Source organism: Mandrillus leucophaeus, unplaced genomic scaffold, assembly GCF_000951045.1.
Source record: "Mandrillus leucophaeus isolate KB7577 unplaced genomic scaffold, Mleu.le_1.0 Scaffold256, whole genome shotgun sequence".
Lineage (NCBI taxonomy): Eukaryota > Metazoa > Chordata > Mammalia > Primates > Cercopithecidae > Mandrillus > Mandrillus leucophaeus.
The window spans coordinates 2,786,074-2,808,948 of record NW_012102654.1 but is presented as its reverse complement, the minus strand read 5'-3'; the positions used below and the strand labels follow the sequence as shown (position 1 = coordinate 2,808,948).

General features: G+C 45.6%; 1 protein-coding gene and 1 pseudogene across 3 annotated transcripts in view; both read right to left on the bottom strand.

The window, feature by feature from the left end:
• Positions 1-3,124, bottom strand: part of PNOC (prepronociceptin) — a 42,219-nt gene extending 39,095 nt beyond the window's left edge. The window contains exon 1 of one of the 3 annotated variants that reach the window (XM_011983892.1): positions 3,062-3,124. The gene's annotated coding sequence lies outside the window, so the exon portion shown is untranslated. Of the gene's footprint in view, positions 1-2,799 lie in introns of all 3 variants that reach the window. The other 2 variants (XM_011983894.1, XM_011983893.1) reach the window with 2 other exon arrangements.
• Positions 3,125-19,401: 16,277 nt separating this feature from the next.
• LOC105542355 lies at positions 19,402-20,189 on the bottom strand (annotated as a pseudogene).
• Positions 20,190-22,875: the final 2,686 nt, after the last annotated feature.

Below are 22,875 nucleotides of genomic sequence, written 5' to 3'. Positions count from 1 at the left end.
GCTGCCAGTATTTTGGAAAAAAAAAAAAAACAAAAAAAACCCCACAGGATCATGGAAAATTGAGACTGAAACTAATTGTAGCCTATCCAGGGAGATGCCCAGAAAACTGGCTTGTCCCTGAAATTGATGTGCTCCAAATCTCACGACTAGTTTGTGATTAGATGGAAAGCTTTATGTTCGATTGTGGGATTTAAATAAAGGCGTTTAGAAAATTCAGTTTGCTTCATGACTGCCCAGCAATTCAAGCCACTACCAGTCATTCATTGTCAGGACAGCTCCTGTTTTCTGAGAAGGGTCCATCCCTTCCTAAGACAGCTGAGGAGTAGCTCCACCCAGACCCGGAACGCAAGAGATTTCAAAGCTTCCTTCGTGGGCTTTGGGAGCTGTGGAGCTGGATGGGGAAATGAGGGATCGCTGAACCGTGTCAGCGCAAGTAAAGAACGCTTACCTGAAACTTCCCATTCCTACCCGTGTGCATATGTGCGTGTGCATATTAGCACAAAATAAGCATGCAGACAAGCTTAGCTCACTGCCTGGCGCAGAGTGGGTTTCAAGAAATGTTAATTCCGTTGCCCTCCTTTTGTGTGTTTGACCTGGCTGCTGCCTCCCTCTTCAAAGCTCTTGACCCATCCAGATTCCACCTGCCTTCCCACTTGGTAGAATCCCAGGAATCCCTGGAGGAAGTGCTCCTTCTCCCAAATTCTTCTAGCACTTGCTCTCTGGATTATGCGATTTAGGATTGAATTACACCCAGCTTTGCATGGTCCTCTAATTGTTTCTCATGTTTGTGTCATGTCTCTCCTCTACCCCCGACCCCACTATGAGTTCACAAGCACCCCTGACCATAACGGGGAGATGAACTGGAGCCAGAATGGCTTGGCTCAGTCCTGACCCTGCCATGTACTGAATAAATCATTTAATCTCTCAGGTTCAGTTTCCCCAACTGCAACACCGAGATAATGGCACCACCTCACAGGGCTGTTGCTGGGATAATAGGTGTGAAAGCGCCTAAATCGTTGTACAAATGTAAAGTGCTGTTATTATCACCTCCGCTGAATCTAGTAGAGCCCCTGCAAGCCTCCCTGCCTGGTGGAGTGTAGACGATAACTACCTGATTGATTGAATACAGAACAGCTTTGTGACAGCTCCTGTCATAGGCGCCAGGGAGCACAGGTTTGAGCCTAATCCTGCAATCACTCCCTTCATTGACAATGCACACTCGCCTGCATTTTACAAATCCCTAAGTACTCTCAGCCTTCAGCTGATAAAGCAGGGGCTGCCGCCCTGTGGGCAACAAAACCGCGCCCTCACAACAACCCGAGGCTGCACCACAGCACCCTTGACAGGCAGCACTGGGTGGCACATGGAGATATCAAAGCTGCTGCTTTTACTGAGGTGAGGATGGTTGGGGATGGGTTTTCCAGGGACCCTCCTCTGCAGAAGACTCAGCAAGCCCAAAGGAGCACGAATCCTTTTTGTTAAAGGTAACAGAGCCTCAGTGGAAGCTTGTAGAATATTTCTCTGCCACACTTTACAAATGAGAAAAAAAGAGGGTGCAGGCAGTAGCCACCCACAAGCAGCGAAAAAGAGCAGTATTTGCTTTGGGAGGTTTTGATAAGAAGCCAGGCAGTTACTTTTCCCATCTATGTTGAAAACTCTGGTTTGGGCTTGCTGGCGAATGCCGTGCAAAGCTCATCTTTTGTTAGTCTGCCGAACAATGTTATTGGTTATAATTGGGGCAATTATGGGCTGCTTGAGGAAGCTAAACACAGATGTTTAAGCGCAGGATCAGGGTATTCAAGTCCAAAGCAGTTTGCTTTAAATAGTCCATTTCCCGAATCATCCTGCCTTACTTGAAATTCCCCCAGAACTTGCCCATGTTCAGAGCGAGATTGGGGGAGGAGGGGCTGGGTAGTGAAGCCTGGGGAAGCAAGACCGAGGGAGAGAGATGCACAAAGAGAGGAGGAAGAAAGAAGGTGGCTGAGAGAGCCTCGAGAGTTGGGATGCGGTGACTATGAACGGAGTATTCTGCATGACCTGGGCAAAGACCTTTAGGTGGGGGAGATGGGCAGGGGGAGAGAGATGCCAAGCAAGAGAAGAGCCCTCTAAATGAATCAGGTTCTAGGAGACCAAGGTCACGCCCGTAGAAATGCCCTCTGGAATTCACACGCCGTGGCGCTCAGCAGTGTGTGTACACAGGTGAAGCACACTCCCCAGGTCTGGCGCTTCCCCATTATTTGTAGCAATTTCTGTTGGGGGCAGAAGGGAGAAGGGCTCCCTGTGGATTAAAAACTCCCATCTGGATGGCATCAAGTTCAGTGATAGGCGGAGAAGCAGCCTGCACACCGCATCGGAGAGGAAAGGAAGCCACGGAGAGAAAACCCTCATGAGGGGGCCAGGGGCTTCCTGGGGGCCGCCTCGTGGAAGGCAAACCCCCTCCCAAGTGCCTGCCCCTCCCCTGACCTCACTCCTCCAGCAGCCTCCTTTCGACACAGAGCAACAACCACGTAGGGGCCACAGCTGGGGAAGCAAAACTTTTCCTCATTTCCAAGTTCCCCTCTTTCTGTTTCTGCATCTGTCTGCGGTTAAGAAAGAGCCTTAGCCCTCCCCCGTTCCCCACCATCCAAGCGCTGCAAAGGAGATGAATGAAGAAACCATCTCGCAAGAGGCCAGCAGCATCCACACTGGACAAAGGAGAGAGGCCGAGGAGCCAGACCCTGGTGGCCCTGCCCTCCCGGAGCTCCACGCAGTTAGTCCAGTTAGTCGCGGTCGGGCTGGGGGCCCCGTGCAGTTGCCTACCTGAGAGCTGTCAGTCCCCGGCTCCCTCCGATGGATGTGAGGCTCGGTTCCGCTGTCTCAGCCACACCAGCATATATATCCTCTCCCCCACGCACAGCCCTCCCCTTCCCTGCCCACCTCCATGACACATACACACACTGACCCCCTTCAGCAACCAAAGAGCAGAACCTGCAAGCCTTCTGGCTGCTCCGTTTCCCCGGCTCTGCCATCAGACCTGTGACATCCCCACCTCCCCATCAATCCATTCTCAAGCCTGCTTCACCTGGACTCTGTTCAGCCAGGATCCCACAGCTGCCTTCCCTGTGCTTCCAGAGGCTCTGCGAGGACTGACGGGGAGCTCTGGCAAGTCAGAAAAAAAGCCTCCTGGTGACAGTGACGAGGCAGACCCCAAATCCTGGACTCTCCTTGAGCAACCTTTTTGCCTGAGGAGTGAAGAATAGGAGGCAGGCAGAAGGCAGGGGAGCTCACGCCAGGCTCCCACCGGCACGGAGGAGCCCAGGGCTGAGCTAAGCCAAGCCCCCACCTAATGTCACTGCCCCTAACTAGGCCACTCAAGGGGTGGCTCTACCTGCCCTGGGCCAGGTCAGGAGGCATTTCCACAGGTGCCCACAGCATGGTGCGATGGAGAGCGCTGAGACTCAAGGCTCAGATGGAAGTGTCTGAAATTCGGCTGTACAGTCAGAGCAAGGCACATCTCTTTGTGAACCTCAAGTCCTCCTTCTGGAAAACGAGTCTAACACTGCCCAGGATGGTTGTGAGTAGAAAAAGGAGATTCTGTTTGAATCTGCAACACACGAGGCCCTTAATGAATGTGCTGCATCCTCCCTCTCCTCTCAGCCCCCTTTTCACACTAATTAGTACCACCTGGATCTAGAAATCCCATATCAGTGTCTGGTGTCACAACAGAGAGCTTTTAAAGCTTCTGCACCTTAGGGTGCCACTACCGAGTGCCCTGGAGGCTCAGAAGCTCTGGAAGCCTCCCTGTCCCTTACTGCAGAGCCTCCTTGTCTTCTGCAGTCGCTGGAGGTTGTGGGCTGCAGGAAGGGAGCTCACAGGCTGAAGGCACAGGCTCAAGGGTTTAGCATCCTTGGGGACCCCACCTTTCCTTACCTTAGGTGAATTGCACCATGACCCTGTCCTTAGTTTTCTGAAGAGGGTCTAAAATATTCTAGAATCCCAGGGTTTGAACCTGTGTCGTCCAAGGAGCTCAAGCACTCTCATATGGTGAGTCCAGCTCTCTTGTCTACCCACGACTGGGTGGAGAAGGATTGAGGGAAGCATCTGCCCTGACTGTGAAGGGTATAGGGTTTCTTTTTGGGGTAATGGTAATGTTCTGGAATTAGATTGTGGTGATGGTTGCACAACATAGCAAGAATACTAAAACCCACCAAATTATATGCTTTAAAATGGTGCATTTTATGTTCTGGGAATTACATCTCAATAAAAAGAAAATAGGTAGAAAGACAGCAAACATCTGCTCAGGTTAAGAGCAACAGGTTCTGAGAATAAAACGTCCCTTCCATCTATGTTCACAGCAAAAGGGCTCAGGAGACCAGCATACTCACAATTCTTCACTTAGATCTCTGTTGCCCAAACCTTACACTGCAGGTCACAGCTAACATTATGGACCCTCTGGGAAACTAGCATGTTCACTGAATGACACGGGGTCACTTTTGCATCCTGATGTACTTCAGGGTCTCAGACCTGGATCCTGATTTCATACATGATGTGGCAGATACTGGTGGCTGCCTACTCAATCCCCATTCCCCTGTTCTTCCTTACTAAACGGTACCCTTGATTTTAATCTAGGCATCAATGCACTGAGCTAAAAGACTACATTTCCCATTGGTCAAGGGTTGCCAATGAGCATTAAGCTGCAGGTCCTTGGGTGGGGCTTCCAGGAAAGCTCTTTTAAAGGGGGTCAACTCGCTAAAGGCCTCTCTCTCTTCTTTGCCCTCCCTCCATCCTGCCTGGGACACAAATGTGATGGCTGGAGCTCTAGCAGCTATCTTGGATTACGAGATGAGACAACTTTGAGGATGGAAGCAATGAGTAAATATGATGGAACATAAAGATGGAAGGATTTTGGGTCCCTCATGACTAATGGAGTGGCCATATCAATGTTGGACTTCCAAACTTTAACCTTTTTTTTTTTTTTTTAAAAACAAACCCAAACCTTTATTTCAAATGTCAGTCAGGATTCAGTTACCTGTTGCTGCATAACAAGCCACATCAAGGCCAGAGGCTTAAAACAACAGACCACATATTTGACTCATGATTCTACAGATTGGGAATTTTGGCTAGGCTCAGCAGGGCAGTTCTTCTGGTCTCAGCCTGACTCTCTTCTGCACCTGCAGTTGGACTCAGAAGGTTGGCTGGGTGTCAGCTGGGGACCTTGGTTCTCTTGCACGTGTCTTATCCTTCATGGGTCTCTCACATCCCTTCAGCATATTAGCCTGGCATGGCCTCATGGCAAACCTGAGGTGAAAGCACAAGCAAATACAATCAAGCAAGGGAACAATCACAAGCACATGGAACCTCTTGAGACCTAAGCATGGAGTTGGCAGTCCATTGCTTTTGCTACATTTGTTGGCTAAGGCCAGTTGCAAGGCTGTCCAGAGCCAGGCTGGGTGGAGACTACGAAGTCCCAGGATAATAGAGGGTGGCTATGCAGAAGCCATTCATTGGAGGCATTGGAAACGTTAACTTCCTAAGATTTAAGCCATTTAGTTGGGTTTTCTATTACATCCAGTGGAAAATTGCCTTAAACAACACACCTACCTTTGAGCACCTTGTCATTCCCAGGATGTTGAGGCAGCTAAATGCTTTTCTTCCCTTGCAGTTGAGGAAGAGAAAGAGCAAGAGTGAAAAGTCACTTAGCTTCTCTGGACTTTTCTTTCCTCATTTACCAGATAGAAGAGTTGAACCCAATGACCTGGATATTCTTGGTGGATTGAATGAAGCTGCATGTGATGGCAGGCTGTCTCCTGTGATCGATGGAGAAGGGCAGGATGAACCCAGGAGGGAGTTTAAAACCAGTGTTGGGTGGGGGAGTAGAAGAACCTTGCCCCTCAGAAAAGCACAAGTAGACTAGAAAGGGTTCAGACTGTGTGGCATTTGTGATGGCTTCAGGGCCTCCCCCTTGCCACAGAGCCACTGACACATGGCACCTTGAGAGCCATGGGCTTCTCCAGCTGCCCCCTGCTTTTCTGATTGGCAGGATACATTTATTAAAATAGTTGGAAAGGAAAGGTCACATGTTCTTATTTCTACTGCTTTGTGTGTATGTGTGTGTGTGTGTGCGTGCAAGAACTTGGAATTAATAAAATTCTTGGCTGGGCATGGTGGTTCATGCCTGTAATCCCAGCACTTTAGAAGGGCAAGGTGGGAGAATGGAGTTCAAGACCAGTCTGGGTAACACGGCAAGACCCTGTCTCTATAAAATATGAAAAACTAGCCAGGTGTGGTGGTAAGCACCTGTAGTTTCAGCGACTTGGGAGGCTGAGAAGGGAGGATCACTTGAGCCTGCGAAGTTGAGGCTGCAGTGAGGCATGATTGAGCCACTGCACTCCAGCCTGGGTAACAGAGTAAGACCCTGTCTCATTAAAATAAAATAAAATAAAATTCTTATTTCTTCTGCTTATGAGGTGGTGGAAGTTCACTCCTGCCCACACCAGCTTGGCATCTTTGCAATAGAGGCCCAACCAGGGAGGCTACAAATATTAGAATCCACTCTGTACTGACAGGTAAGTTTTGAGGCAGATTGAGAAAACCCTTTTTTTTTTTTTTTTGAGACGGAGTCTCGCTCGGGCTGGAGTGCAGTAGCCGGATTTCAGCTCACTGCAAGCTCCGCCTCCCGGGTTTACGCCATTCTCCTGCCTCAGCCTCCCGAGTAGCTGGGACTACAGGCACCCGCCACCTCACCTGGCTAGTTTTTTTTTTTTTTTTTTTTTTTTTTGTATTTTTTAGTAGAGACGGGGTTTCACCGTGTTAGCCAGGATGGTCTCGATCTCCTGACCTCGTGATCTGCCCGTCTCGGCCTCCCGAGAAAACTCTTAAAATTGTCATTAGAATATCTCAGTAGAGGAAGTACAGGGGAAGGAGGCAGCCGCAGCTGGGCCCAATGTTGAGCTCAACACACCTCCGCCCACCTGCCAATTTTCCCCTCTCAGAGTAAAGAGCCTCTCCCGGCCAGGTATTTGACTGCTTGGAATTTACTGATTAATTATGGCGCCTACCTCCAATTGGTCTCCTTAGTAACCACGTTAGCAGGGTCCCACTGGAAAAGCTGCTTCTTACTCAATGAGGGCAAACTCTCTTCACGTTTTAAAACACTTTTAAGTCAGAACACAATGAATGTTAAAAATAGAGGGACACACACATTTCTTCACAACTTTGCATCAAAATACGGATGGACTTTTGAACTACTGAGGGCAAGTTGCATTTTAGTAATCAGTAAGAGCTAGGTTTAAAGGAAGAGTTGGGTGAATACAGTTTCAATGCAAATAGCCAATGATTGCCTTTGCAAGTACAGGTTTTACTACCAGAGTATCCAGCCTTGTGCTGGGCTAGGTGATGTGAGAACGAAAGATATCTTCACCCTTAAGAAGCCGGCCCAGGGGACAAGTTAGATCGATGAATGGTGACCAGCACAACAGCATTTGCTATAGTGACTCAGACTATTCAAGAATTAGGGGGTACATGATAAGGTGCTAATTGTGGATCAGACTGGAAGTGAAAGAGAAGTTCAAGAGAGGAGAGTGATGTTCAAGTGATGTTTATCTTATTTTTTGAATGATGCGTTAAGATACTGAGGACAAATTGCACGTTCTGTGTGGGCAGGGAAGTGGCCACTGGGCTTTAGTACAGGCAAGTAGAAGGATTAGCGGGTGTATTAGTCTGCTTGGGCTGTCATAACCCAGTGCCACAGACTAGGGGGCTTCAACAACAGAAGGGAATTTTCTCACATTTCTGGAGGCTGGGAATCTGAAATCAAGGTGTCGGCAAGGTTAATTTCTTCTGCGGCCTCGCTTCTTGGCTTGGAGATGGACGTCTTCTCCCTGTGTCCTCACGTGGCCGCCCCTCTGTGTGTATCTGTGTCTTCATCTCCTCTTCTTTTAGGAACACCAGGCCTATTGGATTAGGGCCCACCCTAATGGCTTCCTTTACCCTAAATCACCTCTTTAAAGGCCCTACCTCCAAATGCAGTCACCCTCTAAGGGGCTGGGATTAAAACTTCAGCATAGGAATCTGGGGGAGGGGTGTACAGTTCAGCCCATAACAGGGGGATAATGAAACTCTGCTCATCACATAATGGAGATACAATCCCAGAAAGGGAACTAAAGGTCACCGCAGGACATGAGTGAATAATGTGCACAGGGCATCCTTTCCACCCTCAGCCCTGAACCCAGGAGCTGGAATCCCTGGACACTAAGCTGACAATGTGCCCATCATTGCCATGTCACAATGTCCTGGGAACATCCCATGCAGGTCCCATGGCTATATCTTCAGAGCCCCATCAATACGGCTAGAAGCTCTGTCCTGAAACTTGAATGTTAAGATCATAGAAACCTAAAAAATGCCATGCTCAGAATAAGAAGGCATCCAGGCGTCCAGGTGTCCAGGTGTCCCAGCATCCAGGCACTTCAGAAGCCTGATCACAGTCCCCGAAAAGCTTTGTAGGATAGTGCAGTTGATTTGAGTGCCGTGGAGGAGGGTCTGATACCCTTTTGTTTAATAATTTTTCAGAAATAGGTGTATGTTCCATGTTGGAGAGCCAACCCCCTCTTCAGCTTGTCACCTGTTAAATTAGTCACAGGTTTCGTAGGTTAGCTCATTTGCTCTCACAACTCCACTCTTTGTGGGAGCCTCTTGGGGCTCCCTCCAGCCCAGATCTCCCCTTAGATTTGGGTACCATAATACCAGCACCTTTGAGATGTTCTCACTCAGATGTCACCTTGATGCTCACAAGGATGTTGTGATATCCTTGCTAGCTAAAACCCCCATCCGCATTTTCAGTGTCAGTGATGACAGTCCCCCAGCCACTCTGTTTTATAACCTCAGCCATCTTTCTTCTCACTCCTTCCCTCATCTTTGTATTCAGGTGTTACCAAATGTAATCAATTCATCTCTATCACTGTTTGTCAGAGTTCCTAGGGTGCACATTCTCTCTCCCCACTCTCTTTCTTCAATCTATCCTATACACAGCAGCCTGCTTAATATTTTTAAAATGGTATTTTCATTTTGTTTCAATACCTTGTTCCAGAATTCTGGTTTAAAGGTAAAGAATGATAGTAGTAAAAGGTAGTGACCCTGAACTCCAAATGCCAGTGGTTGAGTCCTGGCTTAGCCCCCACATTGCTGTATGACTTGAGCCAAACCACTCCTGCTACCAGGGCCTTTTTGTAGAGATGGGGGTCTCACTATGTTGACCAGGCTGGTCTCAGACTCCTGGCCTCAGCAATCCTCCTGCCTAGGCCTCCCAAAATGTTGAGATTACAGGCATGAGCCACAGCACAACCACAGCCTTGAATTCTTATTCTTTAAAATGGGCATAGGGACCAGGTGCAGTGGCTCACGCCTGTAATCCCAGCACTTTGGGAGGCCAAAGTGGGAGGATCGCTTGAGGCCAGGAGTTTGAAACCAGCCTGGGCAACATAGTGAGACCCTGGCTCTATGAAAACAGAAAAATAATAGGCATAATAATACCTAACAATGGTGGTGTGATAATTTATTCAGTTAATGTAAATGAAGGAGCTTTGAAAACTATAAAATTGCAGACAAATACAAAATATAATGATTATTGCTCAAGGCCATCTCAAGTACAACCAACTCTTATGCCTAATTAAATGGTGGCCTTTTCCTTTTATAAGCTTACATAATTTTTCTGGATGATATGTCTGGACAATTGTTATTTCCAGATTTGCAGTTTGCATTGCAGAATGCACCTCGTACTGTTCTCTGCTGGTACTACATTTTGCTTCTCTTGAAAAACTGGAAACTGCTGGAGGGAAGCAACTTATATTCTTTCTTATTTCTATGCAACTGAGCACAGTGCCAGGCACATTGAAGTCAATCAATTTCACATGCATGCATTGGGCACCCAATGCTTGTTGATATGCAGAAGGCATGTATTAATGGGCAGGGGATTCAATACCATATAATAAAAATTTCTGCACTCAAAGAGCTCACAGTCTGGCTTGGAGGGTGAGCTGCAAGAACTAAAAAAGGTACAGATGGCATTTCTAGTGTTAGCAAAAGACACCTGGCTACTTAAGGGAAATGCATCTCCTCCAGCTGGGATGGTGGAAAAGGTTTGGCCAACAGGGGAGATTTGAGCAGGGTCTTGAAGGATGGGCGAGATTGGACAGGCAGAGATGGGGAAAGGGTAAGAGCCAGCAGGCCAGGTGAGCTGGCCTAGGGGAGGCTTTGTAGAAGGGAGCAGCAGCAGACGCTGGAAATGCATGTAGGGTGAGACTGTAAAAGGCCTTGAAAAGTGGCCTCAATAGCTTACACTTTACCCAGTGGGGATTAGTAGGGCACTGGGAAGACATTGAATGTTTCTGTGCATGGGGAGTGATGTTATGGCAGTATTTTAGGAGTGGTCATCAAGGGCCGACACTAAATACTTATTGATTGGGAGAGTGGGAGGGCCTCTGTAGGCGTTCATCTGTCTTTATGTGGCTGGTTCTGTATGGATGACTGCAGCCTCAAAAGCCAGCTAGAAATAGACATACAAATGGTCCAACAACTACACTGAAAGCTTTTTATTTTTTCAGCGAATAGTGTCACATGAAAATCTCCTAATCCCTAGATGTTTCCTGTTTCTAGAAAAGGAAATCTCAAATCTCAAATCTTTCCTTCACTACCACCATCAGAGGTGTGACAGCCTGCCATGGTCCGAACCCGTGCCTAAATGGAAGAGAGTCCCTTCTTTCTGCTTCTCCCCTGCTCCTCATCAAAGAGTGTTGGTGTAAAGCTGGTGAAATGCCATTTCACAAAATTGTGTTTTTGTTCACGCAAGATGACTATCTTCCCAAAGCTATTTTGTGGTTCTGGAAAAGGAAGATACGAGATAGAATTTTTTTTTTTTTTTTGAGAAAGAAAATAGTTTTAGTCCTTTGCAAAATAGAATAATAGGTCTCTAAGATTTCTAAGTTCAGGTTTTCGATATTAATTAAAAGACATTGCCAGAACACCTTGTTGTAACCTTCTCCCTCCCCCATGGCTTTCCCCACCCTGCCTAGGCTTCTGCTGGCTACATAAAGACACAGAAACACACACACCCACACGTGCACACACGTATACACAGCTGGTAGTTCCAGCTCTGTCTGCCATCATTACAATCAAACAGCGTTTACCAAACATCCACGTGAGCTGGCGCTGTTAGAATTATTTGCGAAATGTATCTCGCTGAAACACATGAACACAGCGCCTAAAAAAACGTGAAGCCACATGGTCAGTTAAGATAATATAATTGTTTCACCGAGGATAAGGTATGTGATTAACCTCTGGTGTCTTGTGTAGCAAACTGAGTGCTGCAAATCCCCAGGAGAGGAACTTTTTCAGAGTGACTGACGGGCACCTGCTGAAACTTTGCTGCGCTTTTCCCTGTGGCGTGTGCCCCAGTGTTGAAGAGGTACCCAGGCCTGGCTCCAGGAGTCCAGGCTGCTATCCTCCTGACAGATAAGGCTAAATGAGCATGGGGCACCCTCCTGGGGAAACACATCTGTATTCCATGCTGCTGCAGGCTTCCCCTGGGGCCACATCCAGGACCTGAATGTTTTATTGAACCATTAATGGTGAATTTTCTGCTTGAATTCCCTGCTGCTTGGAGACAAAAGGCATCAGAGGGCCCTGAGTCAGGGCTCAGGGTTTGGGTGGAAATGTTCTTATTTGCATTCCATAGCTCTGTGCATGTGCATACTCTAAACAAGACCAAGCCACCCCTCCCCCTAAGCTAACTGTACATATTGGTGTTCATTCATTTGACACACATGCATGGAGGGCCTGTTAGTGCCAGGCACCATGCTAGGGGCTGGGCACAAACAAGAATGAGACTGAATCCCAGCTGAAACGCACCGGAGCCCTCGAAGCTTAAAAACTGCATTTGGTACCTACACAAAGCAGTACATGTACCAAATGTGAATAGGTTCTGGAAGGTGTTAATGAACAACAGACTCAGAAGAGGGTAGTAAAAGGAAGGTCAGATAATCGTGCTGCGTAAAATAAATACAGACGTGGATTGGTGGGAGACAAGAAAGCAAGCGTTGATGTAGTGATTTTTCCTCCTTTTCATCCCTCCCTCCCTCCTTTCCTCCCTCCCTCCCTTCTTTCTTTCCTCCCTCCCTCCCTCCCTCCCTCCCTCCCTTCCTCTTTCTCTCTTTCTTCTCCGAGTTTCACTCTTGTTGCCCAGGCTGGAGTACAATGGCACAATCTTAGCTCACTGCAACCTCCACCTCCTGGGTTCAAGTGATTCTCCTGCCTCAGCCTCCCAAGTAGCTGGGATTACAGGCATGCTCCACTATGCCTGGCTACTTTTTTTTTTTTTGAGACGGAGTCTCGCTCTGTCGCACAGGCTGGAGTGCAGTGGCGCGATCTCAGCTCACTGCAAGCTCCGCCTCCCGGATTCACGCCATTCTCCTGCCTCAGCCTCCCAAGTAGCTGGGACTACAGGCGCCCGCCGCCACGCCCGGCTAATTTTTTACATTTTTAGTAGAGACAGGGTTTCACCGTGTTAGCCAGGATGGTCTCGATCTCCTGACCTCGTGATCCACCCGCCTCAGCCTCCCAAAGTGCTGGGATTACAGGCGTGAGCCACCGCGCCTGACCTCCTGGCTACTTTTTTGTATTTAGTAGAGATGGGATTTCACTATGTTGGTCAGGCTGGTCTCAAACTCCTGACCTCAGGTGATCCATCTGCCTTGGCCTCCCAAAGTGCTGGGATTACAGGTGTGAGCCACTGTGCCTGGTCAAGATTTTATTTTATGTTCTTATATATATGGTAAAGTAGGGAGAAAAATTTTAAGGTTAGATGAGAGGACCTTACATATCTAGAGTCTTTGCAAGCAATACAATATTTTATACTGAACTATTTGCTGAATGAATAAACATTCTACCACAAAACAATTGTCCCAATAATTTCCTGAGCTGGAAAGTTTACTTACAGAATAGGAAATGGTATTTTCCCCACAAAAGAGAGTTTTTATTTTTATTTTTCTGATTATAGGAGCAATACATGCTCAGTGTAAAAACAATTTCAGACTATACAAAAAAACTATAAAAATGAAAACAATCTCAACTCACTGCAACCTCCGCCTCCTGGGTTCAAGCGATTCTGTAGTCCCAGCTACTAGGGAGGCTGAGGCAGGAGAATGGCTTGAACCCGGAAGGCGGAGGTTGCAGTGAGCTGAGATTGTGCCACTGCATTCCAGCCTGGATGACAGAGTGAGACTCTGTCTCAAGAAAGAAATGGAAAAAAAAAAAAAAAAAAAGGAAAAGAATCCAGTTAAGCTTATATATTACATTTTTTGGTCTTTTTATTTTTTTTAATTTAGAGGCAGAGTCTCGCTTGCTGTGGTGCCCAGGCTGGAGCGCAGTAGCACTTCTTCTGTTTCTTGACATTGATTTTTTGGAGGGTTCTGGCCAGTTGTCTTTTGGAATGTCCCCATTCTGGATTTGTCTGGTGTTTCTTCATGATTCGATTCATTAGGAGGAAACTAAATTTGATTAATTAGTCGATATAGTAACTGAACAGTCTTCCATTGTAATGATAATTTTGCCTTTCTAGTCAACAAGGAATCTGTGAGGTGATAACCTTGAGACTGTGTGATTATTCTGTTTCTCTATAACTCTTTATCCAATATATTTTTTGATGATTCTTGCTGGAATCAGTGATTATGTTGGGGATTGCACAATGATAATTTTCTATGGCTCCATCCTCATTTATTCATGGTTTTCTTATAAAGAAGAGCTTTTCCCCATTTTGCTTCTCTCATTCTTTCTCTTTAGGAGCACTGTGGATGTATAGATCTTCAAAAAAAATAATCAAGGTACCACAAACACTTACTGTGATTCTTTTCTGATGTTCAAATTGCCCCAAATTTGGCCCATGGCTTCTGTGCTCCGGCCTGACCCCATTAGTTTTTGAACACTGTTGTCTGGCTCAGTGCGTTCTGGAATTACCTTGCACTTTCTGTGCCCCAAATCTCAAATCAACCCAAAAGAGAGAATCTGAATGGCCAGAGGAGAATCTCTTACTCCTCACCCTTTATCCCACTGGCGAAAGAGGAGGGTGGGGTAAGGAAAGGGCCCCATAAAACAGATATTCCTGCCGATGTTTGTGTGTGTGGAGTGGGGAGTGGGGGCAGAGGGCAGGTGGAAGGGGAGTCCCTTGGGTGGTGGAAAAATCTGGAAGGCTGAATACCCCAGGACTTCAAGATTGGGACCAGCGTGCCTATTCTAATCCTTTCCTATGTTGTCTTCCTGGGACATATCCGTTGCATGTTTCCATGTCACACTTATCTCTGTGTTCATTTGAACCCAGTTTTACCTGTATGAAAATGCTGGTGGGGGCATGACAGTGTTATTTACCTCCCTAGAGATGCACAGTCAGATAAACCCTGATAAACTCAGTTAATATGTACTGATCTCCTACTATGTGCCAGGAGAGATGATTTCACAGACATTATCTCACTTAGGCTTCAAAGCAACTGTGCAGAAGAGGTGCTATTATTCTCATCTGACAAGTGAGGAAATGGGTTTTAGATGAAGTAACATCTCAAGCTCATGTGCTGCGAAGGAGCAGAATCTACACTTGAATTCAGTTCTTCAGACCTCAGATGTGGTACTTTCTCTCCTATTCCTTACAGCCTGTGTGTAAAAACAACCCAGTTCCCTGATAGAGTCAATCACCGAATGTGCCCTGATTACTTACTACATGCTCACCACTGTACTAGGCATGTCCAAGGATACATCATTTATTAAGCACTGACTGTGTAATTTATAAATTACCCACTGACTAATTTATAATGGAAAGAGGTTTAATGAACTCACAGTTCCACATGGCCAGGGAGGCCTCACAACCACGGCTGAAGGTGAATGAGGAGCAAAGTCTCGTCTTACATGGCGCAGGTAAGAGAGTGTGTGCAGGGGAACTCCCCTTTATAAAACCCTCAGACTTACTCACTATCATGAGAACAACATGAGAAAGACCCGCCCTTATGATTCAATTACCTCCCACTGGTTCTCTCCCACAACACGTGGGAATTATGGGAGCTACAATTCAAGATGAGATTTGGGTGGGGACACAGCCAAACCATATCAACTTGTTTAAAGAGTTCTGCCAAAAGGATATTGACTTGGGTGTCAAGATACCTTAACTGACAATTAGATAACTTTTATATTGCGCATCTGAGGAATACCAGATATATACATAAGGCATATGCTCTGGCAGGATGCTGTGGCTCATGCCTATAATCCCAGCACTTTGGGAAGTTGAGGTGGGAGAATCACTTGAGGCCAGGAGTTTGAAACCAGCCTGGGCAACAAAGTGAGACCCCTGTCTCTACAAAAAATGAGAAAAGTAGTCAAGTGTGGTGATGTGTGCCTGTAGTCTCTAAGCTACTTGGGAGGCTGAGGTGGGAGGATTGCTTGAGCCCAGGAGGTTGAGGCTGCAGTGAGATATGATTGCACTATTGCACTCCAGTCCAGGCAACAGAGTGAGACTGTCTCTTAAAAAAAACAACAACAACAACAAAGTATATGTTTTAATCTTGATAACACTCTGTTATGGACTGAATTGTGTCTACCTTGAATTCACATGCTGAAGCCCTAATCCCTAGTGTGACTGTGTTTGGAGTTAGGGCCTTTGAAGAGGCAATTAAGGTAAAAAAAAAAAAACCAAACAGTCATGTAGGTGCACCCTAGTCCATGATGACTGGTGGCATAAAACATGAAGAGAAAGAGACACACACACAGAGGGCAGGCCATGAGGACACAGCAAGAAGGTGGTTGTCTGCAAGTCCAAGAGAGAGACCGTAGGAACAACCAAACCTGCTGCCACCTTGATGTTGGACCTCCTGCCTCCTGAATGGTGAGAAAATAAATATCAGTTGTTTAAGACACCCAGTCTGTAGCATTCTGAGATGGCAATCCTAGCAAATTAATACTCATCTTTTCAAGAAAGGAAATAGGATCTTGACTTCTCAGATAAAAGAGAACATAGTTCAGAGAAGTGAAGATGTTTTCCCAAGGTCCCCCAGATGGGAAGTGGTGATGGCGGAATTCAAACCCAGGTCTGTCTACACTAAAGCTCTGAGCCTTTCCACTGCACTCTCCTTTGATCTAGTTCTGGCACTGGCACAGCCGAGGTCCTGGGTAAATGCCATGAGGGCAGGGATGAGGTCTAATTTGCCTACTATTGTGTTCCCATGGCCAGCCACAGTCCCCGTCAGCACTTGAATGTTTGTTGGATGAATGTCTCTGCCTCAAAGAGCTTTATGATTCGGGTTAGGTAAGAAACCAAGCAAGTACTAACCTCCATTAACATCCAAACTGTTTTGGTGGAAGTTCTTGGAATAATAATTCAGGGAAGAGCATGTTCTGGGTGGACTGGAACAGCAGGAGAAAGTTTTAGAAGGTAGACAGGACCCTGCCTGGACCTCAGTTCTCAGGACGCCAGGACAAATGGTCATCACGATTTACCATCCACGTCCAATGGATTATTAATTTACTTTCATATCGTAAGTCATCCTGTGAATACTTTACAGAAGTGAGAATAAATGTACAGTAAAAAACAACTTTACTAAAAATTTTAATGAGAATGCAAACATAGCAGACCTCTTTGCATCAAATAAATTTTGAGCCCAAACACAATTAAAAATGAAACACTGCAGTAACGTGTCCTTTGTTTTTTGAGACGGAGTTTCGCTCTTGTTTCTCAGCTCACTGCAACCTCTGCCTCCTGGGTTCAAGTGATTCTCCTGCCTCAGCCTCCCAGGTAGCTGGGATTACAGATGTGTGCCACAATGTCCAGCTAATTTTTTTTTTTTTTTAATTTTTAGTAGAGATAGTTTCACCATGTTGATCAGGCTGGTCTTGAACTCCTGCCATCAGGTGATCCACCCGCTTTGGCCTCTCAAAGTGCTGGGATAATAGGCGTGAGCCACTGCGCCTGGGCCACATGTCCTTTTAACAAAAGCAGATGTTCCAGGTTCTTGTCACAAATTATTGCATGATGAAGTCCTTTCTGTTGATTAGCAGGGCAAAAATGTTACATTTCCTTTTTGTGGTTCACGCATTGATTCTTAAGACGTGGTTCACGCATTGATTCTTATGTTTGAGGACACTCACTTAGGATGGTGTCATCTGAGGCCTGAGAGCCTGAGATTTCACTTTAAGGATATATTTTACCATCATTATTCATGTCGACAGTGCCACTCTCTGTCTCTTTTCGCTTCATTTTCTGGTTCATCTAATAATATGGAATGCCTTTTTCTGTCCATCTTATTTTCTTTACCTTTATGGGTGGAAAATGAAAAATTCTGATTTGTCAAGTGTGTTCAATGAAGGCAAAAAGCAGCCTACAAAGATGGTGTCTCCTGTCTTCCTTTGTACCTTCCTGAGAGACGGTGTGTCATTCTTCGGGTAATAAGAAAATGAAAGGAACAGTTGGGAGATTCCTCAAAAAAACTAAAAATTGAGTTACCAGATGATCCAGCAATCCCACTGCTGGGTATAAACCCAAAATACAGGAACTCAGTATATCAAAGACGTGTCCTCACTCCATGTCTGTTGCAGTACCATTTAAGATAGCTAAGATTTGGAAGCAACCTGTGTCCATCGACTGATGAATGCATAAAGAAAATGTGATATGCGTGCACAATGGAGTACTATTCAGCCACCAAAAGCATGAGAGCCAGTCATTTGCAACAACATGGATGGAACTGGAGATCATTATGTTAAGTGAAATAAGCCAGGCACAGAAAGACATCGAATGTTCTTACTTCTTTCTAGGACCTAAAAATCAAATCAATTGAACTCATGGACATAGAGAGCAGAAAGATGTTTACCAGAGGCTGGGAAGGGTAATTGGGAGGGAGGTGGGGATGGTTCATCGGCACAAAAAAGTTAGAAAGAATGAATAAGGCCTATTATTTGATAGCATAGTAGGGTGACTATAGTCAATAATAACTTCATTGTATATTTTAAAATAAAGAATGTCATTGGATTATTTGTAACTCAAAGGATAAATGCTTGAGTGGATGGATGCCCCGTTCTTCATGACGTGCTTATTTTGCATTGCATGCTTGTATCAAAACATCTCATGTGCCGCCTAAATATATACACTTAGTAGATACTCACAAAAAGTTTAAAAAACAATTTAATTTTTTTTTAAAAAAAGGAAGGATGATGATTTGCTTCAGTATTACATCATCCTTCTAGGCAATTCCATCATTCTTCCATTTAAAAATTTTTTTCAGGCCGAGCGTGGTGGCTCACGCCTGTAATCCCAGCACTTTGGGAGGCCAAGGTGGGTGGATCACGAGGTCGGGAGATCGAGACCATCTTGGCTAATATGGTGAAAACCCTTCTCTAGTAAAAAAATAAAATAAAATAAAATAAAGAAAATACAAAAAAATTAGAAGGGCATGGTGGCACATGCCTGTAGTCCCAGCTACCTGGGAGACTCAGGCAGGAAAAATTCCTTGAACCCGGGAGGCGGAGGTTGCAGTGAGCCGAAATCATGCCGATGCACTCCAGCCTGGATAACAGAGCGAGACTCCGTCTCAAAAAAAAAAGAAAAATTATTTTCATCATTTTTGGCATGGTTGGGAGCAATTGTTACTTAACAGTTGGGTTACTTATCAGTTGTTCCCAACGATGGCAAAAATGGTGAAAATAATTTTTAGATGGAAGAATGATGGAATTGTCAGGATAATAATAATTGAATAACAATAATTCCCACGATAATAAAATAGTAAAGTATCTCAAGATATAAGAAAAATAAGGTCACCTAGATCCTGTAATGTCTCTTATACACATTGCCGTTAGATAAAAAGGATCCCAGTAGACCCATATGGTAATCGCAAAATAAAATACGTTTTATTTAATTAAAAATATGTAAATTCCCTCTTCGTTCTTTGCAAGACCTCTAAGAAGAAAAGGCATAAAGCAATCTTTATAAAGCGTCAGAGCTTAAAAAAAGAAACACAACGGGGAATTGGGAACGTTGGGTGAAGATAGATAGGCACTCCCGCTATGGGAGGCAGGATTGGCAGACAAGCACAACAGAGGGAGGCAATACAGGTGTGGGAGTCAGTGAGTAAATCAGATCCACCATTGCTGATGCTTTGCTGGGGAGAGAGGCATCAGGTTGGAGGACCAATGATGGCTGCTCATCAATTTGAGCCGCGTGGATGCTATTCTGCGGCAAAAAGCAGTGAGTCTGGAGGGTTTTGAGCAGGGTGGCATGAGGCATGCAAACATTTTCTTGGCTTTTTTTTTTTTTTTTAAACTAGGATTGTGGAGCTTTATTCCCAAGGAAAAATTATAGCTTTTAACATGTAATAAAAACTATACATAAGAATCTTTTTTAGTTTCTGTCCATAAGTTTATTGTCTTTATCTGAAAAATCCTCATAGAAAATTGTTTGGTTTAGCTCTCAGCAGCCTGCTCCTAAGCTCTGAGGAAGCTTACCTTCTTTTGAGCTACCTGATCTTTCTTCTGAGCAAGCGACATTTTGGGACGGTTCCACCTCTTCTTTTTAACTTCTTTCTTGGGCTTCTTTTCATAGACTGGATTCTCTCGTATAGCAGTGTGAGCTTTCTTATACATCTCTTCCATCATGTCTGGAGTTATACTGTTCTTTATGTATTGAGAGAACCGTTTCTTGTAAGCATCTTCATCTTGTTCCATTAAGTAGCGCATGTAATCTGCAACATTCTGGCCCAGGATGTGCTTCCGGTGTTTAAATTCCTTGCTTTCAGAATCATAACCAGGGAATCGTTTGGTACGGTGAGAGATAGACAAGCTTCCATCCACAGCTCCCTTCAGGGTGCCAAAAACTTTATTGCCAGTAATAGTTCTGGCAAGGCCTGCATCCAAATAGCAGGTAAAGGCACTTGGCTGACCATCAGTGCTTTCCACATTGTATTTATCACCAGTCACCTCCACTTGGCCTTCATAGATCTTGTCCATGCCAAACCTATTGAGAAGCCTGCGGGCCAGCAGCAGGCCAGTACAATACACTGCAGCGTAATTTGTTAGGCCAACCTTCACATCATATTTGGCAGCTCGTGTGCGTATGCCACACAGACTATCATATCCCCCTCTATACGGGCATAAGCAATCTGATAAATGATATCTCTGCTTGTTACATGAATGATCATCCTGTATTTGGGTGTGTTATATTTATTTTTATCCTGTATCACCAAACATTTCTGAGCATAGTAATCAGTTTTACCCTCTCGGCATCTTCTAAATTTCACTTGCTACCTCTTAAAGTAGGCCTTATTCTTAATAACTTTAACAAACCCTATCCTGCGGAACAGAGACCCACATCCGTGACTCAACAGAGACCTGCAGGCCCAGCAGCGCTAGGGGGCAGAAAGGGCAAGAATCTTAACATTGAATTCAGATCATTGTGCATTTATTTTCAAGTACTTCAGTAGGGACTGCATTCATTAACACAAATTAAAACCCACATGCTGTTTTCAAAGCCTATTAAAACTATACACCTGTTAACAAATAAGCTATTTAGTTCAACTCTGTTTCATTGGAAGTTGACACTGACTCCCCAGGTCTTGAATGTTTTAGGTGCCACACTGGCATGCCATTAGGGGTTGTGACGAAAACACCAGACGACTCATTCTGGGAAGGGGAAGATGAAGACTGAACGTGATCATAATCTCTAAAATGGTAAGAGCAGTGGATAAAGTGTACATGTATTTATTTTTCAAATGCTGGAGGAGTTTCATAGGGAAGAAGCTTATGGAACCATTATCCCAAGAGGTGGTAGTGCCTGCAAAAGTCATTTCAAAGATTAAGATACTTGCGGAGATGAGAGTTATAATTGGCTATTAGAGAAAATGGAGTGCTTTGGGTGGCGCACCCCAGAGGCTGCTGTCAGGGCTGTACATTTCCAGCTGCAGAGGCAGGGAGTCATACCTAGCGTGGCCCTTCTTGTATCCTTGGGAGGCAGTTTGCTCCAAGAGATGCATCTTGCTTTCAGAACACATTCCCATCGACTTTTTTTTTTTTTTTTTAAACACAAAACAATCGTTTATTGTTGACTGGGCTCAGGAGGTGGTTCTCACTGGGGATCTCTTGTGAGGTTGCAATAAGACATTGATGGGAGCTGCAGTCATCGCAAAGGCTGTCTGTTGATGCTGTCTGTTTGCTAGGACCTCCACTGGGACTGAGGACTAGAACGCATATGCTCAGCCTCTCCACTGTTGCCTGGGTTTCTTCACAACATGCAGCAAGGATTGAAGAGCAAGTGTCCCAAGAGAGAGCCAGGCTAAAGTAGCTTTCATAGTCTAGCCTTGGAACACACACAGTGTCACTGGTGCTGTTTTCTGTTGTCTTCCGTAGAAATGTGTCCCTAAGTCCAGCCTATATTCAAGACCAGGGGAATAGACTTCACCTCTTGAGGGGTGACCCATCAACTTGAAAAAAAAAAAACCTGGTTGTCATTTTATCATTGTCACACATTGATAATAATTATACCTAACATTCCCCCCATTCCACCCATTCAATGAGTCAATCATTCAATCATTTAGCAAATATTTTTTGTTAGGCATTTTGTCCAGACTTACATCTGAATAGGGCTTCGGAATTTCCAGAGAAACTTCATATCCAGTATTGGACTTGGTGTTCTCAACAACCATGCATGAAAGGCTAGGTGTGTTTAATTACTTCCACTTTTCAGATGAGGCAGTAAGAGGCTGGGAAACTCATCCAAAGTCTCTGAGCCGGTGTCTGGTCCAGAGGTCATTCAAACCCAAGTCTGTCCTGGAAGGGCATTCTTTCCACTCACCACCCAGAACACCGTCTTCCTCTCTCTCTCAAAATATCCAAGACTGGAGAGGAAGACACACAGCCAGAGAGACTTGCTCTGAGGTACTATGGCTTTTGCACTGGGTGACCACATGTGAGGTATTCGAGGCATTTGAGGGTGAAAGGCAGCGCTACTAATAATGACCCGGGGGTGACAGGCACGAACCAGGCACACTGGACACAGGGTCACTTCGCCCACAAATGCTCAAATAACTACAACCCAAGTGTCTTGTGCTTTTCTGCCAAATCATGCTTTATTTTTAAAAACCTCCTACCTCTTTAAGCAAAACCAACAAATGCTATCAATGCCACAAGGATACGAGTGACCCATACCTCCCTAGGAGAAGGCATGAGGGCATCTATGTGTTCACATGCAATTGCTTGGCCGGGTCCTGGAACCTGCTCCATTCCATGTGAACTGAAAGGTTTGGGATTGCTGGGCAGAGGCCTGCAAGGAGATGGTCCAGCCACCTCAGGCATCTCATTTCCCTCTCCTGCTGCATCACTGGTTGGGGAGGCAATAAGACCACATTCTGGAGAGAGTGGCATTGGGGAGCCATGGAGTGAATACTGGGCATCGGTGTAGACCTTGCTGAGCAGAAATGGCTGGGCCTTTGTACCCCACCCACCTCAGTCACTGGGTGCTGGGTGTCCCAGGAAGGACGCAGCCTCCAGTGGCACAGACCTCTCTAGTCGAGGCAGATCCCGAAGGAGCTGAGAGCTGGCGGCTTTGTGCTGATCATGCTTCCCACAGTCAGGCCCTAAGACTTTCCTTCAAGGTGGACCTGGGTGGAGCATCTCATGCCCCATCAGGCTGTAGAAAAAACCAGAAAATAGAAAGAAAATGTCTATTTAAAATTAGATATGGTCTCAGAATTTAAGGGACCCAGATCTGGTGTAGATTCTACCACTTGTTAGTTCGTGTGACCCTGGACGTGTCCTTTACCCTTCCTGGAACTCACTGTCCTCATCTATAAAAGTGAGAGAGCTGAATTAGCGTTGGAGCTGGCCCGGCTC